At 41.9% G+C, this 18,363-nt stretch overlaps 1 long non-coding RNA gene across 2 annotated transcripts in view; it reads right to left on the reverse strand.

Annotated features, from left to right (window-relative positions):
- LOC109315737 overlaps nucleotides 1–18,363 on the reverse strand; it is a 132,550-nt gene that overhangs the window by 50,495 nt on the left and 63,692 nt on the right. Inside the window, exon 2 of one of the 2 annotated variants that reach the window (XR_002102595.1) lies at nucleotides 5,942–5,989. The exons of the other annotated variant lie outside the window; for it this stretch is intronic. This is a non-coding gene — a long non-coding RNA (uncharacterized LOC109315737). The remainder of the gene's footprint in view (nucleotides 1–5,941; nucleotides 5,990–18,363) is intronic. 2 annotated transcript variants of the gene reach the window in all.

Below are 18,363 nucleotides of genomic sequence, written 5' to 3' on the forward strand. Positions count from 1 at the left end.
ACTGGTACAGGCTGGGATCTGACTGGCTAAGCAGCAGACCTGCAGAAAAGGACCTGAGGGTTACAGTAGACGGTAAGCTGAATATGAGCCAGCAGCGTGCCCCTGTTGTGAAGAAGCCTAGCGGCATCCTGGGCTGCATTAGTAGGAGTGTTGCCAGAAGACTGATGGAAGTAATTTCCCCCCTCTGTTCAGCACTGGTGAGGCCACATCTAGAGGCCACATTCTACTGTGTCCAATTTTTCTCCCCCGACTCTTGGCAGGATGTGGACAAATTAGAGAAAGTCGATACTGGAGAGGGCAAGAAAAATGGTTAGAGGGCTAGAGAACATGACTTATGAGGAGTAGCTGAGGGAACTGGACTTATTTAGTTTTGGGAAGAGAAGCCTGAGGAGGTATTTAGCCTTTAAGTACCTGAAGGGTGGTTCCAAAGAGGATGGATCTATTTTCAATGGTGGCAGATAACAGAACAAGGAGCAATGTTCTCAAGTTACAGCAAGGGACTAGATGATCTGCTGAGGTCTCTTCCAACCCTAATTTTCTACACTTCTATGAATCTCATCTGATTGATTGCAGACCATTTGTCCAGTCTGTTCAGATCATTCTGGATCCAATCCATGCCATTCAGAGTGTCTGCAGTTCCACCCAACTTGGTGTCATGTGCAAATTTGCTAAGCATTCCCTCAGTCCCATCATCCAAATCATTAATGAAGATATTGAAAAATACCTGATCCAGGACAAATCCCTGTAGAACCCACTTGATATCTCCTCCCTACTAAACCTTGAGTATGATGGTTCAACTATAGGACTTTTGTCTAGTTTGTATTCCTTAGCTTATTAATGAGAATATCATGGGAGACAGTGTCAAAAGCCTTGCTAAAGTCAAAGTATATTACATCCACAGAGTCTGTCACCTTATCATAGAAGGCAATCAGGTTGGCCAGGCATGACTTGCTCTTGGTGACTCCATGCCGGCTATCCCTTTGTTTTCCTCTAGGTGCTTCATGGTAGATTTCTTGAGGACCTGCTCCATTATCTTTTCATGTATCAAGGTCAGAAGGACTGGTCTATAATTCCCCAGATCCTCCTTCTTCCCTGGGCACTATCTTTGTCTTTTTCCAGTATCTGGGACCTCACCCAACTTCCACGAGTTCTCAGGGGGGACAGCTAATGACTCAGAAATCACCTAAACCAATATCTCTAGTAATCTAGGGTCCATCCCATGTGACCCTGCCATCTTGAAAACATCTAGCTTCTCTAATTAGGAATCTGCAGGAAGAAGTGAAAATACTGACTAGGAGAGTCAGATAGCTCCACATGGAAAGGAGGCAAGTAACCTCACAGCAACAAGCAAAACGAAAACTGGGGTTTTCAATCAAGGGAAAGAAGGCAACACCCTGCTCAAGGCCCACTGGGATGCCAGTGTAAGTTAGAAATATCATAGGGTATGAGCCTGCTAGAAATGTGGAACGCCTGGACATTTCAGACAGGATGGCAACTGATAAAAACTACCATTGGATAGCTTAGTAAAGGAAACAGAGCCCCAAGCTGCCATTTAGCAAATTCTAAGCCACCTAATGGGACCGCAGGGAGTGAAATCTACTCTCCAGGAGAGGCTTGGGAGTGTCCTGTGAGATCCTAATTGATTCTGGGCACAAGTTTCTGTGTTTCCTGAAAGACTATAAAGAGAAGCACCATAGGAGAGACCAAAAAAACTAACTAATGTCATAGCTTGGGGTGCTCAGCATGGCAACTGGTGAAAAGATGGAATGTAATGGGCAATTGGCAGACCACTGTAGATACTGACAGCCTTACATAGGAATGATGTTTCGTCATAGTATGGGGCTCTGATCGAGGACTATCAGTTGGGACTGATATCATGGAGTTAACCTTAACATGAGGGTAAAGTGTGCAGCATATACTTGGAAAATATATTCATGTTATTTGCTAGAATGATGCAATTGGCATTAAGGCAACTGTAGTGTGTATATACTATACAGAATGTCTGCAATATATAGTATGTATGTCATGTATATGTGTGTGTGTGTGTGCGCGCGCACGCGCGTGTGCATATAAATAAATAAATAAAATAGCCTGCTTACAATCATAGAAAATTAGGGTTGGAAGGGAACTCAGGAGGTCATCTAGTCCAACCCCCTGCTCAAAGCAGGACCATCCTCAACTAGATAATCTCAGCTGAGGCTTTGTCTAGCTGGGTCTTAAAAACCTCCAAGGATGGAGAGTCCACAACCTCTCTGGGTAACCTGTTCCAGTGGTTTGCTACCTTCCTAGTAAAAAAATTCTTCCTAATATCTAACCTAAACTTCCCTTGTTGTAACTTGAGACTGTTGCTCCTTGGTTTGTCATCTGCCACCACAGAGAACAGTCTAGCTCCATCCTCATTTGAAAGCCCCTTCCAGGTAGTTGAAGGCTGCTATTAAATTCCTACTCAGTCTTCTCTTCTCAAGATTAAATAAACCCAGTTCACTCAGCTTCTCATAAGTCATGTGCCCCAGCCCCCAAACCATTTTCATTGCCCTCTTCTGGACTCTTGCCAATTTGTCCACATCCTTCTGTAGTTGGGGGCCCAAAAATGAACACAGTACTCCAGATGTAGTCTCAGCAATGCTGAATAGAGGGGAATTATTTTCCTTTGACCTGCTGGCAACACTCCTACTAATGCAGCCCAGAATGCTGTTAGACGTCTTGGCCACAAGGGCACACTGCTGGCTCATATTCAGCTTATTGTCCACTGTAACCCGGAGGTCCTTTTCTGCAGACCTGCTGCCCAGCCAGTCAACCCCCAGCCTGTACCGGTGCATGGGATTGCTCTATCCTAAGTGAAGAACTTTGCACTTGTCCTTGTTGAACCCCATGAAATGGAGGGCAGAAGGAATAATTGCATCTCAGGGAACAGGGAAAACAAATGAAAATACATAGTCAAAAGCAGTAGTACTTAATTTTTTGGCTCTGTTGGTCTGGCAAGTGTTGTAGGGTGGGTTGGCAGGCCTGATTGGGCCCTGTGCCACTCTTGCTCAGCCCTGTGCACCAGGTTTCAGGCCCCGTGCCTCCCTATTTAGCCTGCATGGGTCTAGAAATTTGACAGAAGGAGAGCAATGCTACTGTTTTTCTGCTCCCAAATTTTCGGACTTGTGAGGAGTCCTGCAGACTGGATGACATGACACCTGGCGTTGGATCTGGCTGGTGGGCCAGAGGTTGAGCACCCCAATAGAAAATATGGAGTCAGGTGGTGGAAGATATGATTTGCTGTTGATAGATTCTCTTTGAAGAAGGAGAAATGGAGAACTGCACATTGGTCCAGGTTGCTAATTTAGCACTAGAGTTTAAAGCCTGGTACTTCTCTTTCCAAAACATGAGAGCCAAAACAATAGCTTTGTTGCATAACTTTAACTTAATGCCCTTTTACTATGTTGTCTAACCTTGAATCTAACTTTGTCTGACATGCTAATCGAGATGGCTGGAATGAATATTTGCTTTTTGTCACACTCGTACATTTAAGCAACTGTAAGCTTCAATATACTGAGTTTACACCTTTCTGTGTCATGTTTAGGAAAGGAAAAGAGATTTTTACTAACATATGTAGTTCTTGGTACTTGCTCCTTACTACTTGTGACTTTGTATCAGAATATGTCAGCCATGTACAGGGCAGTTAAATTCTATGGCTGGGGTATAGAGAATCATTTAGAATAGGGTGACAAGAAAGAGAAATCTCATTTTGACTTACAGGTTACTCACTCTCCCTTGTAACATAAGAAAATAGATTTAGGAGAGAGACTCCCATCACAGACTGGGGAAATCACCTAAATTACAGAAACTCTTTCTAGACCTTTAAAAACTGTACAAAAGGTCTCAGCGGTTCTATATGAGGCCAGGCAAGAGGGTCAAAGAAATACCCAGGTATTACATATTAATTGACTGAAATCCTGCATGATCAAAGGGTCGGCAGTTCTCTTTCCAATTTCCAGGTGTGAGAGAGATCCAATTCAAGGAATACCAAAACAGCCTGGGGCAGGGCTACTGAAACACCTGCTGCTATTGATGCTGGCCAGGTAGCATCAGCACAGTCCAAGGAAACTGATTGCATCAATCATTTTGTTTGTTATTTAGAGGTGAGGATACATTTCTTCTAAAATGGGGAGCAGCGTATGGAGGTTACTGTGCTGAGTGCGTTTGTGTTTTGGCACATCTCAAAACCACTCACAAAAGGTCTGGTTTCTTTCAGAAGGGCAGGACCCCACTAGTAGGAAGCAGAGGGTTGGGTGTGCTTCCTGCTGGGATGGAAACTATCCTGATTTTTGGAGGCAGAAGAAGGATGAGTGGCAGGAAGGGAGCTGCTTCTGTCCCCTCTTCCAGGAATAAATTCATAATAGGCTGTTGCCTACTGAGCTTGTGCCTGTGTCTTTGTTCTAGAGACTCTGTCTGTGTTCACAAACCCACCAAAGAGGAGACTTCAATGTCATTATTTATTCCCAGTCTTTTCTCTAATTTATCCCCAGCATTAGCAGTATTTGAAAACAAGGTTCTTGGCCTTCTTTTGGGAGGGTTGCAAACATAATCTTACTTCTAGAGTATCTTATCTCTCTGTCCAATTTTCTCCTTTGCTTTTAAATTCACTTCTGATGTTAATTAGAGCTTCCTTAGCCTGGTGATCTGTTTTGTTATAGAGTATAAAAAGGTGACCTTGCTCACCAGGTGGGTTTGCTCTGACTCTGACAGTTCTAATCATTAGTGCGTTAAGGAAGAGACCTGTAGCTCCTATGTGGGATAACAGAGAAGAGCTGTAAAAGTATCATGTGTCAAATTTCCAATTGTTATAGTCTTGGTAATTCAGAAGGTAGCTGTCATTCAAATAAATCAGGCATGGAGTTATGTTAGTGTGAAGTTGTATTTTCAGTTTACAGCAAGAAAATTTAACTATGAACTCCTATGTGAATAGCTGAGTTGCAAAGAGTTGAACTGAGAATCCTGAGAGTAACTAACTACATTTCACTACTTTGATTTTATTATCCCAAAAAAGAAAAATGATACTGCACACTGGCGCCCTGACCTGTCACCTCTGGTGATCTGGTTTCCAATTACAGCTGAGGGCACAACGAAAATGAGTTTCCTTCTACTCCCTATTCGAGTGCATCACAAAATCATGACACTGTTAAATAGGAGTGGCAGTCTGAGCTTAAGAGAAACCCAGCATAAGAATAGCAAGGGTGTTGCAGATCATTAATTAGAAGCACCGGGGAGTCTGTAGGGAAGTGCGTACATTTCAGACTAGTGCTATTAGCATCATGGTCACCCACAAAGTTTAGGAAAAGCTAATATTTTTGATTCATAGTAGCCTGTTTGTAGTGTTTGAAAATACAAATTATTCATTGCATCCATCGTATAAAATAACACAAAAGCTACTCATTTCAGGATAACAGACTTACAGTAAAGCATTCATGTAGCACAGGCAGAGATGTATGTAGCTGTCAGCCACGCTAACATATGACTTGAACCCTACAGTGAGCTTAACTTTAAGAGGTAACCACAGAAGAGATCACAAGGTGATTGATGTTGTTCTGAGTCATGTGGATCCCAAATTTATACTTGCTTATTTTACATTTCTATGGAACCAAGCCCAAAGGCATCCTGGCATGGACTGAAGTTTCTGGCTGTTACCGGAACAAATACTTTTTGCAGTGCTTGCAGCTTTGTTGCTATCATCAGCCACAAGCTATTTTACAAGAGGAGAAAAATTATTTAAAAAAAATATGAAATGAAAGTTAATAATATACATATATTTCTTAAATGAAATGCTTACAAGCAGCTGGACATGCTGCCTAACATCAGAAACACAAAACAATAGCAGAAAGCCATGCAATATACTGTGGCAGCAGCACACACACATTTCACAGCTTGGCTTATGGGGTGCCATGCTTACACTTACATTAGTCAGTTTTGTACTACCTTAGTTTGTTTTAAGCATTTCCATCATCTGTGAGGAAGGGAGGGAAAAACACAATGGTTAAGGTAAAACAAAATGAGATCTCATATGTTGTTTAGTCTGTAAACAACCTCATTACTTGATTTAGTGCTAACAGTGTGGAAGGGATGGAAGGAGTTTTTTGCATGGTACGCTTACATATCTATTTTGCTAAATGTAGAAACAGAGCTTTTTTGAAAGCCAAGTGGATGATTCAGTGGATTGTCAAGAAACCTGATGGAAAGCTAAGAGTAACAGAGGAAAATTATGAGGAAGACAAAATAAATAAATAAGAAAACCCATGCAGCCTTGAGCAATACTGTGTCATACTTCATCTTGCCCCACTGTGACAGAAGTGAGACTCTTGGGACTGGTTTTCCAGCAGTGGGTAATTTCAAATGCTGTGTCAGCATGACTGCTTCAAATATATTTGAAGAAAGGTGTAAAAGTTAAAAAAAAAAAAGAGTCCTTACCAGCCAGGCTAATTAGTTACATCAAAAGGAAAGCTACAGCTGAGTTATGTGCCTAAATGTTTCATTCTTATGGATGAGGAACACAGTGTTAAACTAAAAACATGCATTTTAGTCTTGCTGATACACTGCTCATTGCTATGGCTATATTGTTAAAACCACACATACCATTTCAACAACTTAAACCTCCTGAATCCTTGTTCACACAAATAGCCTCACTGTGTGCATCTGCACATGCAAATAATCCAGGAGAAGTTTACTTTCAAGTAAACTACTTGAGACTAAACTCTCTTGGGCATGTGTCTGCACATGCAGGGACACGGGAACAGACTTGCTGCTCCTAGCAGGAGACTACTCCCACTCCCTGCAGCCCTGCAATGGGTCCCTGCAGCAGCCAGGGGCCAGGACAGAGCTGCTGCTGGGAAGGGCTCTGCCACCAGATAATATCTCCCTGCCCTGGCAGCAGGGAGCTCCGAGCCCCTGTTCTGCCATCCCGATTGCAGGGCCTGGGCTGGGAGTTCCTTATCTCCCAGCACCAACTCTGCAGGTGGCACTGGGTGATAAGGATCTCCCAGCCTCATGATCACAGGGCTGGGGTTGGGAGCTCCCTCCCGCAGGGGCAGGAGGACATTGTCTCTCCTTGCAAGATTAACTTGGGCTCTGATAGCAACAGGCAGCTCCCGGGGGCAGGGAGTAATCTCCCACCCCCTGCAGACCGGCTGACTGGGAGCACATTTGCTCGTGGGCAGACGTCTACACATGCACTACTGTGCAGTAGGTAATCTTGGGTAAATTTGCGGCTTGCATTTGCAGGTAGCAAATTTACTTGGAATTAGAATCAATTACTGCTCAATAATTGTCTGCACATGTAGATGCTGATGCTTACTGTGTAGTAATTAGCTCTACTGTCGAGTTAAATGTCTCATGTAAATGCACCCACTGAATTAGATTTTTAAGCCAGGTACAAATGTTACACTTTTACTGGTATAAGGGTTTGGAAACCAGTCTATACCTGTAACAGACCAGAAGTTCAGCATACATAGACTAGTTTAAACATGCTGGAACCCGGTCTAAGCTTTGCCTCTGCCCTCATTCCCACCCTCCCAAAGAGCAAATGTGTGTTCTGTTTGCTACTGATCTAAACTACACCACTTACAGAAAACCATGTAACTTAGATCAGTCCTGCATTGGACTTTTTTAATGCCTATACCTAGCTTTAGTGGATAACACCTTTGTGCTTTTAACAGTGTGTCCATGTAGGGCCTGTTCCTGTGAGATTTTAAGCTCCCTCAACTTCTCAATAATTGGAAATATAGTATTATATTGAATAAGTGCTGAATATGTTCAGGTCCAAAGTGCTGGGTTTTTAGTTATCTGACTCAATTTAATTTTTCTTTTATGTGTGCAGGTATCTGTATGGAAATCTGTAATTTGCTCATTGAATGAAAAGTTATTTACAGCAACAGAGTAGCTGAAACGATATTGTAGCTGTGATGGTCTAGGCAATATGCAAGAGGCAAGGATTTTATTTTATACAGTAGTTCCAATAAAAGATATCACTCAAAAAAATCTTGCTTCTCTATAACAATAGGATTTTCATCAGGGAAAAAAATGTTGGTTTGCAGAGATTTATACAGCATTATTAAACAATTAACTAATTGAACAGGGATGGAAGAAATAAATGAAGTCCCCTCAGAGGAATTTCAAGCTGAGCAAACAAGTGGTATTAGTTTGTAGTATTCAAGAAGCAACCTGGAAGTTAGAATAGAGAGTGTTTGATGGAATAGGCTATGGCAATAAATTTTTTAACCAAAAATAGATCAGCAGTCCCAATATCACTTTGACAAACTATGTTTAACCTCCCAAAGGATTTAAAAGTAGATTTGACACATAAATCATTGAACACCAAAATAGCATCAAATGTTTTAGTTTCTAACCTGTATTAATTTCAGACAACCTTGAGACACACCACAGAAATTAGCTACTTGAAAACATCTAGATGAACTGACAGAATAACAGACATATGTCTAATGAAAACTAATCAATGTATTAATCTTCCTACAGATTCACTGTAGATGGCAAGAAAAGCATGTATTTTTTAAAGGACCTTCCAAGACTTCCATCTTCTTTGGAAGCTTTGACTGCACATATATTGCTACTAGAGTATTGCCAAAAATGATGTATTGGCTTGACTCCTACACATACATTACTTAAGCAATGAAACAGAACACTCCATGATGCTGTTGATCAGTGCACATGCAAGTTGTATATAGTGAGGAAGAAGGCAAAGTACTTGGCTTGATGAAGAGGCTGAAAAATAATGGGAAATATTGTATTATATTGAATACGTGCTATTAACAGCATTTTATATTTTTCACTTCTTTCTTCAGTATGATATTTACTGCTTCTATATTGCAAAAATTGGAGGTTAGAAATTCCATCTCTATGAAACCCCACTTATCCCTTTGACCATTTCTAGATTCATACCTGTTAAGCACCAGTTATGATTCACTAGCATTAACCAAAGATCAGCTCCCAGGCTACTGCACCAGGCAGCACAGTTTGGGGAGGAGGTGAGCAACCCTCAGTGGTGAAAGAACAGGTTAGAGATTCTTTAGAAAAGCTAGATGTGTACAAAACCATGGGGCAGGATGGGATGCACCTGAAGGTGCTGAGGGAGTTGGCTGATGTGACTGCAGAGCATTTGGCAATCATCTTTGAAAACTCATAGCAACCAGGAGAGGTCCCAGATGATTGGAAAAGGGCAAACATAGTGCCCATATTTAAGAAAGGGGAAAAGGAGGATCTGGGTAACTATAGACCAGTCAGCCTTACCTCAGTCCCTGGAAAAATCATGGAGAAGAACCTCAAGGAATTTAATTCTAAGCACTTGGAGGAGAAAAAGGTGATTAGGAACAGTCAGCATGGACTCACTAGGGGCAGATCATGACTGACTAACTTGATTGCCTTCCATGATAAGATGAGTGGCTCTGTGCATGTGGGGAGACCAGTGGATGTGGTGTACCTTGATTTTAGCAAGGCTTTTGATGCAGTCTCCCACAACATTTCCTTAGCTTGCCTGGGAGAATATGAGCTGGACAGAAAACTGTCTGGAGCATTGGACTTGAAGAGTAGTAATCAATGGCTCAATGTCTAGTTGACAGCTGGTATCAAGTAGAGAGCCCCAGGGGTTCATTATGGGGCTGTTTTTGTTCAATATCTTCATTAACAATTTGGAAGATGGCATAGAGTGCATGTCTGTGGATGGACTAAGATGGGGGTAGAGGGTAGGCGTGTAGTAGATACATTGGAGGGTAAGACTAGGATTCAGAGTGACCTAGACAAATTGGAGGACTGGGCCAAAAGGAATCTCATGAGGTTCAATGAGGACAAGTGCAAAGTCCTGCACTGAGGATGGAATAATCCCATGCACCAGTACAGGCTGGGGGCTGACTGGCTGGGCAGCAGCTCTGCAGAAAAGGACCTGGGGTTACAGTGGAAAATAAGCTAAATATGAGCCAGCAGTGTGCCCTTGTTGCCAAGAAGGCTGATAGCATACTGAGCTGCATTGGTAGGTGTGTTGCCAGGAGATCAAGGGAAATGATTATTCCCATCTATTCAGCACTGGTGAGGCCACATCTATAGTACTGTGTTCAGTTTTGGGCCCTCCACTACAGAAGGATGTGGACGAACTGAAAGAGTCCAGCAGAGAGCCGTGAAAATGGTTCAGGTCTGGGGCACATGACTTATGAAGAAAGACTGAGGGAACTGGGCTTATTTAGTTTAGAGAAGAGACTGAGAGGGGGCTTAATAGCAGCTGTCAACTACCTGCTGTGGGCTTCAAAAGAGGATAGTGCTAGACTCTTCTCAGTGGTGGTAGATGACAAAACAAGGAGCAATGGTTTCAAGTTGCAGCAAGGGAAGTTCAGGTTAGATATTAGGAAGATTTTTTTTTCACTAGAAGGGTAGTAAAACACTTGTAAAACACCAGTTTACCCAGAGAGGTGGTATCCTTGGAGGTTAGACAAAGCCTTGCCTGAGATGATCTAGTTGGGGATGGTCTTGCTTTGAGCAGGGGGTTAGACTAGATGACCTCCTGAAGTCTCTTCCAACCCTAATTTTCTATGATTTTATGATTCTATGAAATGATCCTGTTCAAGACTTGGGCTCCAGTCCTAAAGAGTTTGGCCTATTTGGAGTTGCCCTTTAAGGAGGGTAGGAATACTCACAAGAAGAGTTACTTACATGTATAAATAACTGGGGCCTATCAGGAATAAGTCCTATTTGCCTGACTCATTCCAATTATGTCAATGCAATTAAACTACTACTGTAAGTAATATGAATAGGATCTGACCTTAAGTGACATCTACAGCACTATATATTTGGCATATAAATTAAATGGTTTGGGCCAGACGTTGCAGTTATTGTCACCATTGAAAATCTGAATTCAATGGATTTAGATAGTATTTATACTGGCAATTTGGCCCTTTGTGTTTAGTTGTGTATCCAGTTTGGACACTCCGGGTTCCAGGGGTAAGCAATTCCATTTATTATAAACTCTGACTTCTAAAATAAGTTACAGTCACATTCTGCTCTCCTTTACACTGGTGTAAAACTCTTTGTTGCTTTAAAAAAAACCCCAAAATGTCCTTTTATGGCTTAATTATGATTACAATAAAATATTTCGTGTTGTATATCTATAATTTCCTTCTAGAGCTACTGATGACAGCTTGCCTATGGCAACATGCAGGACTTAATACTATAATAAAGCATGCCTTGTTCCGTCTTCTTAATTAGTCTCCATTGATTAAGCAAGCAGTTATTTATAACAACCACAGCACAACTAAAAGGAGAAATACTGATGCAGTGGCTAAATTCTTAGGATCCAGTGTGTTTTATTCATCCTGAACTTATCAGGCCTCCTGAATTTATCTGTGACTTACAGAGTTTGAGGAAAAAGGTTTTTTGTTAAGTTTTGTTATTATAAGATAAAATATTTTAAATCTTAAGAAATAGTACCATTTTTAAGAGGAAGGCAACTGATGCTTCAGCAAAGTGAAAACAGTTTTACAAAAACATGTAAGAAACTGAAAGATCTCCTGTATTGATGGAACGAGATGGAACTTCTTAAATATTACAATACCAGTCCTGTAAATAACATAGTCCCTGCATTCCCATCTTATGCATTATACAACTAACAGAAATATATATTTAGAAGAAGAGGCTAAGCATACTATCAATAGATGATGACGATGACTCAGCAGTACATCATCAGAAGGTGAATACTGCTCGTGCTTTGTTATCCTCTACAGGGCCTAGACCTGTCAGACTAACATTTGTAGAATAACTTCAGAAGCTATTTTTGTAATATCCAGAAAATTTCCACTATGTGTCAAATTACGTTATCTGTTTTAAACTACAGCTGTTAGCACATTTTTTTTTCTTGAGCAAGACGTTCTTTAGCACTTTTTAGACAATCATATCTCCTGAAACAAAACTTGCCTTTGAATCATTTTTTGAAGAATAAGGATCTTCAAAAGCAGGCCATCAGAGACACTTTCATAAGGCGCTTCAAAAATACCCACGAATGAATGTTCCAGAGACCTTAGATGAGTAGCAATTATAGTGAAAGGTTCCCTTTTCACCCGTAAGCACTACGTGCATTGACTTTAATACAAAAATTTGCATCAGAGACCTGTATTATTATTTTGTGTCAAGGCTTGATTCCATGAGATGCCGAGTGCCTCTTGCAAGATGCTGTCCATTCTCAGCTTCAGCTGGTGTCCAAGAAAGTTAAAGGCACCTGCTATCAGGATCAGGCTGTTAGATTATAATAGAATAATATTGTCTGTCTTTAGCTTGATACTTTGCTGAAAGACCCTTTTTTTTTTTTTTTTACCTAATTACTTTTCTCCTGACAGATACTCATAGGGTAACTAAATCCCTATCCTGAGGTATAGCAGAATTACTATGGGAAAATTACTCTGGATAGCCCTCTTCACCCTTCCCCCAGAGCAAAGGGCAGGGCGGAGTGCAAGGTGGTTTAGGAATTGTAGTTCTCCAAACTGGCAGTGGAGTTTGCTGCTGCTGGAGAGGAAACTTGCACCTCATTTTTTTTGCTACTGAAGCCCATGTCTAGAGGACAAAAAAAAAAAAAACCTGCTGAATTTGGCAGCAAAAAATGGGGGTCAGTTCTCCCTGCTCCATCTCCCTCCTCCCTGCCAGCAGTAGCAAACTCCACTGCTGCTCTACAAAACTAGGATTCCCAGATCACCTTGAACTCTGACACCCATTGTCTGCTCCTGTGTTGCTGCATTCTGGAGCTGGGAAGGGCCAGCTGAAGGAGGTAAAGCAGCAGGCAGGCAGGCGAGCAAGTACCCCAGGGTGAGGTGCCCCCATGTCTCTCTGGCACCCCTCCCCTTAGACAGACCCCAGGGCACATGTCCCGTTTGCCCACTTCATGTTGCACTGCTATCCCTTACTTTGAATTCAGGATATCCAGAATGAGGTAACCTAAATAATCTGTAATTCAAAGAAACAGAGCTATATTGCTCCTGCATTTCACCTCTACTGGTTTCCTTCCACAGTAAGTTGTGAACTTCTCCCTGTGCAAGTCACATGGGAAGCCTGGTAGTTCCATAAAACCTGTTACAGATTTGATGATGATCCAGCCTCTCAGATCCTTCATCTATACATCTCAAAATGCTTCATAAAGGAGTGTTAGTGGCATTATCCCCATTTTACAGGTGGGGAAACTGAGGCACAGAGGGGGACCTAACTTGTTGCCAAACAGCGCACCTGTGGCAGAATCAAGAAAGAAGACTCGTCTTTAAAACCCATGCCAGTGTTCAGTCCATCAAGCCACACTGTTTTGATATTGTTGGGAGTGGTCCTGCCTTCCATAACACTTTCTCATTACCAGAGATTCAGGTTTTCTGTTTTGTGTGGAAAAATGCAGAAAAACCCAGATTTTCCCCTTTGAAATAGGAAACCACTGGCAGGGAGCAAGCCACAGGCAGGGGGTGGTGGGAGGGTGTGGCTGAATGACTAGAGGGCACTGTTATACCTGTATTTACAAGAGTATGGAAAAAAAGACTGCCTATCTTGAAATAAAAAACCCTTCACATGATGAATGATGTATAATATTGCTCCTGAGTTTACACAGCCTCTCTCACCTTCACAATCATTTGTGAGCCTCCTTTAACTCATCTAATTAATGGACCTGGGAAAACGCATCCACATCTTTTAAAATACAGAACAATACAAATATATAATGATTCTAATATCTGAATACAACAGAAACAATCCCACTCCCTCCTTCAAGATCCTGTATATAGTCAGGTCTTGAGTATGTTTGTTTGATTAATCCATTTGGATTCCTTCAGGCTTTTTTTGTGTTCCCCAACACAGTTTTCTACTTGAGGGAGAAACTCTGCCTACCCAGATTTCAATATTAAAACTAATCCATAAAGCTAGGCCCTTTCCCAAACCACTGAAGGTCAGGCCTTTGTTCAGGCAGCTGGGTCAGTCCCATGTTAACTTTTTCCTTTTTAGAGCTGTTTTCTTTGCTTCATGTTTCCCCTGGATTCCTCTAGTCACAGACTGCAGTGGGACTCAAGGCTTCTCACCAACAGAGCTGTAGGAATAACTGATTTTTTCAATTCACAGCTGAAACAAATGATCAAAATAATTCTGGTTTGGATCAATCTGTAATAAAAATGCTTTGTTTTTTTTCTTGCTGAAATAAAAAACCTAACATTTCTCTTCCAGTGATCAGAAATATTTCATTTTGGATCCTTGTCAAAAGAGTACACAAAAGTTGGCCTAGATTCATAACACGGGAGGAGAAAGAGCTTGACCATTGTCTCTATTACCCTGCGACTTACCCAGCAGGTTGGAGACCCAAGTTTAAAACCACTCTCTAAGTCAAAGCAGAGTTTCCTACCTTTGGAGACAGCTTCCTATCCCCCAGGTAGTATGGGATGCTTAGGTGGAACTTCCTCAATTGGATCAATTCCACTTTGTCTAAAATATATATATATATTCATGGAGTGAAAGGCTACACATGAGAAGATGACTTTATAGCTTGGTAATTGGGAAATTCTCCTTGGAAATCATCCAGTCCTAGCTCTAATGGATATTTAAGTATTTTATACAAAGTAGAACTGAGTTGACAGGAGAGACTAAGAACAGCCAAGCCCTAAATACCCTACCTCCTGGTGGCTAGGACATAGTACATCATTAGCTACCTTTCAAACTTATTTCCAGACAGAATTAGTCACAAATTCATCTCACATTCATGAATTGTTCTGGAATGACTGTGTATTTTAGTGAGTGAAGCATTTGGCTAAAAATGTGCCTAGCTCTGCTCCTGCCTGCAGTACCAGGCATCCAACACATGTCACTTTTCTCCTAATATCCCATGTGTCCACGTTCCACATGAGCACTGGCTTCATTAGGGTTCCCTGTGAATGACATGGAGGACTTGGCAAGATCAGGGTGTAATTCGGGGTGCCTCTGTGCAATTTCTGCCTGTTATTTTGCAAAATACAAAGAAGCCTGCACCCTGCTGTTCCTTCACTAGTCTTAGTATTGTTAGTTAGCATGTCCCACAGCAGCGTGTTAGCTCCATTGCACACACTTGCACACACTATTATTTTTATATCTAAATCTTCTTAAAATATTGGATAGACTCTTTTTCATAGCTGAGCAGCCAACTCAGCAAATGTGGAAGTTGATTTACAGTTTGTACTTCGTATACTTTCTGTAGTGGAGAAGAAAATTGAGAGGCTTATGTCAAACTCATTCATACATGGACACATTCAAGAACAAATTAATTTTAAAGCACTTACAGGATATATGATGTGTCTAAGTCACCCTTTACAAATCTATAGAGTAATTTATAGTACAATGTCTACTTTAAAGAACAGTGGCTGTGGAAATGATGCTATGTGTTTTCAAAACTGAAAGAAGTCCATCCAGCATTACATTTCTCCATCTTATCTATAACTTGGATGTGAAAGGAATCATGATTAATCACTGGGGGTTGGACTAGGTGACTTCCTGAGGTCCCTTCCAATCCTGATTTTCTATGATTTTCTAAAATAAAATAATGCTCTAAAGGCAAGCTCTTAGAGTACAATGACCTTGGTTAAAATTAAGATATTTAGGCCCAAGTTTGAGGCCCAGTGTGCTACAGTCTGCATACAGGAATGGAATCTGAGCACTTTAATGTAAATTAGGAGTTACACAGCCTTAAAACCACTCTAAGTGCAAGATGTCCAGGTCCATTAAACCAACCATTCACACAGTAGGAGTATCAGGGATCCCTTTAACTTTAGAAACCAGTTTTCTCCCACTCAAGATAAATCTCAAAGCTTTTATCTTGTGCAAGTAGTAGGTCTCTTATTCTTTTTGTGACCTGACCACTGGAGACACCATCAGTCATAACACCAACACATGTCTTTGGTTTGATAGATTGGCTCAATATAGTGAGATGCCAAGCACCTCCTTTGCACTAATAAATTCCAGCAACTTCCACTTAAGAGGGAAGTGATGATCCTTAGCACTTCATAGGATCAGGATCGGCAGCTGTGAAAGGCAAGAGCAGAAATAATGCCTGTGGGGGAAATGTAGGGAGTATGCTTACCAATACATCTTGCTACAGCTTTGGCACAAGAGTAGAGGGGTATCTCACAGAAGACTCCTCTAACACCTGGGTGATAGTATTTAGCCTCCCTTGCCAACAAACCCTTTCCCCATTTACAGCACCATTGCTCCTGTTCATTCTCCTGGGCTAGGGACAGACATTACATATAAATTGGTTTAGGTGATCAGAAACTGGTTTAAACCTGTAATGGAACAGATGTTCAGTGCACATAAACCAGTTTGAAAATAGCTGAAACTAGTTTGAGATAAACTGTTGAATGTAGTAATAGACTCAACTGATGCAGGTCAAACTGGTTTATGCTTCCTCAGTATCCCAGCATGCTCTCTGGGCTGGGCAGGCTCTCTGCTCCCCAGGAGAGCTGCCCCCCTTCCCTCTGTTCCTGGCTGGAGCTGTGGCAGAGACTGCAGGCATAGCAGGGTCTGCCTGGCTTCCCTTTCCCCCCTAATGAAGGAATCCCCCCTCCCTCTTTCCCATCTCCCACAGCAAAGACCCCAGCCCCACGGATCCTAGGCACGTGGTATGCTATCTAATGTTGAGAGGTGTCTGTGTGTGCCTCTCCAATTTCACTGGGACAGGCACACAGAACCGCGACTGCTTAGGGCTTCTTGGAGCTAATCAACAGGTCATCTGGTAAACTGTTTAAGAAGAGTTTGAATTAACAGAGAGAGGCTATTTTTTTGCTGATGGGGTGATAAACACTGTTATCATCCCCCTGCTGCCTTGCTCACCTGTCAGCTTGGTGTAGATAATATAAAGAAGTAAGGAGAGGGATTGAAAAGCTCTGTATTATCAATAGATGCATGCACTGCACACCCCATCTTGCCTCAGAATGCTATCAGGTGACTGGGTCTGGCAATGTTCTCACTCCTTGAGCAGCCAGTGGGGCAAAGTCTGGGATGGTGCAGGCAGACCTCCCTAACCAAAGTGTCCTGCTGGGGCCTGGCCATGCCCCTGCCTCAGCTCAGGTTTGTGGAAGGGAAGGGAGGGCTGCTTTAGTTCTCCCCTGGCTTCTAGCTTGAGCCACTGCAGGCATGTGCTTGAATTTCCTCGGTCCAGAGAGAATGTCTGTTTGGTTACAAACTGGCTCAGCCAAGCAAGTTTAGACTAACCTGCACAGATTGAATCAATTCAGGCTCAGGCTTTTTAAATGTCTGCCCCTAGCCCTGGGTCTCAACAGTTATAATTAGCAAGCATAGGGCACAATTATTAAAAATGAGGTAAATGACTGACCCAAATTTAGTCTTGAAATAAGTAGCCACAACTTCCAACAAATTCACCTGGGCTGTGTGGGTGTAAGGGAGAGCCAAGTTTAGCCTGCTGATAGCAAACTAATGTCTTGAACTACTCATATTGCCTCGGGCATCCTTTTACCCAAATCTTTTCAGGGGTACTTATACTGTCTGTGCAAGCAATGATCTAATATGCTATAGACTAAAGAGCGAAACCTACCATGTTCAGATCCCTACTATTCATCCAGCTTGTTCATGTGCTGTGTCTTGTGTAGCTGGTACTGTAATTCAGGCACAGCTAGTTCATTCTTTCATCTCCTCCAGAGAGACAGAGGCTTAATTAGATTTGGCTGACCTCTAGAAAGTGCAGATTTCAAAGACAAAATTGCAACATAAAGCATTTTGAGCAATGATAAATAGTCTCATCTATGTGTGGAAGGGAAAGTTCATTCTTAATAACACCCAATGCCTATAGACCAAAACATGTAACTTAGAACACCCTCATATGTAAAACAGAAGCAAAACCCCCCCAAAAGCAAATGAATGAACATTCCCCACTCAGTACAAAAGAATATGACCACCAAAAAGTGTAGTGATGAAAAAAGCTTTTACCCCTGAGTCATCAGTGGGACGGCTCCGTCAAGAAGGGTTTCCAGGCTCAGGCCCAAGATCATTTTATATACCTGACTTGTTATTTCAGGATTGATGATGACTACTACCATTTAAAGTGATTAATATCGTGGCACAGCTGCCACTTCACACAAGGACACTAAGGAGAGAGTACCACAGTAAACATTTTTCTTCCAGGACAGAGGACAGGACATTAGAGTCCTAAATAAATCCTCTTGATGTGACTTGGGGCATATCTATATGGGTTCTCTCTCAACCCCAGGCCTGAAAAAAATAAGCCCCAGTGAGTGGGTGCATCAGCTTCCTAGGCAAGCTATTTGAGAAAATTATGCTGGCACACATCCAGGAGGGGCCAGCAGGGGACTGCATGCTTAGGGGCAACCAATA

The sequence above is a fragment of the Crocodylus porosus genome, unplaced genomic scaffold, assembly GCF_001723895.1.
Source record: "Crocodylus porosus isolate Cpor-Errol unplaced genomic scaffold, CroPor_comp1, whole genome shotgun sequence".
Classification (NCBI taxonomy): Eukaryota; Metazoa; Chordata; order Crocodylia; family Crocodylidae; genus Crocodylus; species Crocodylus porosus.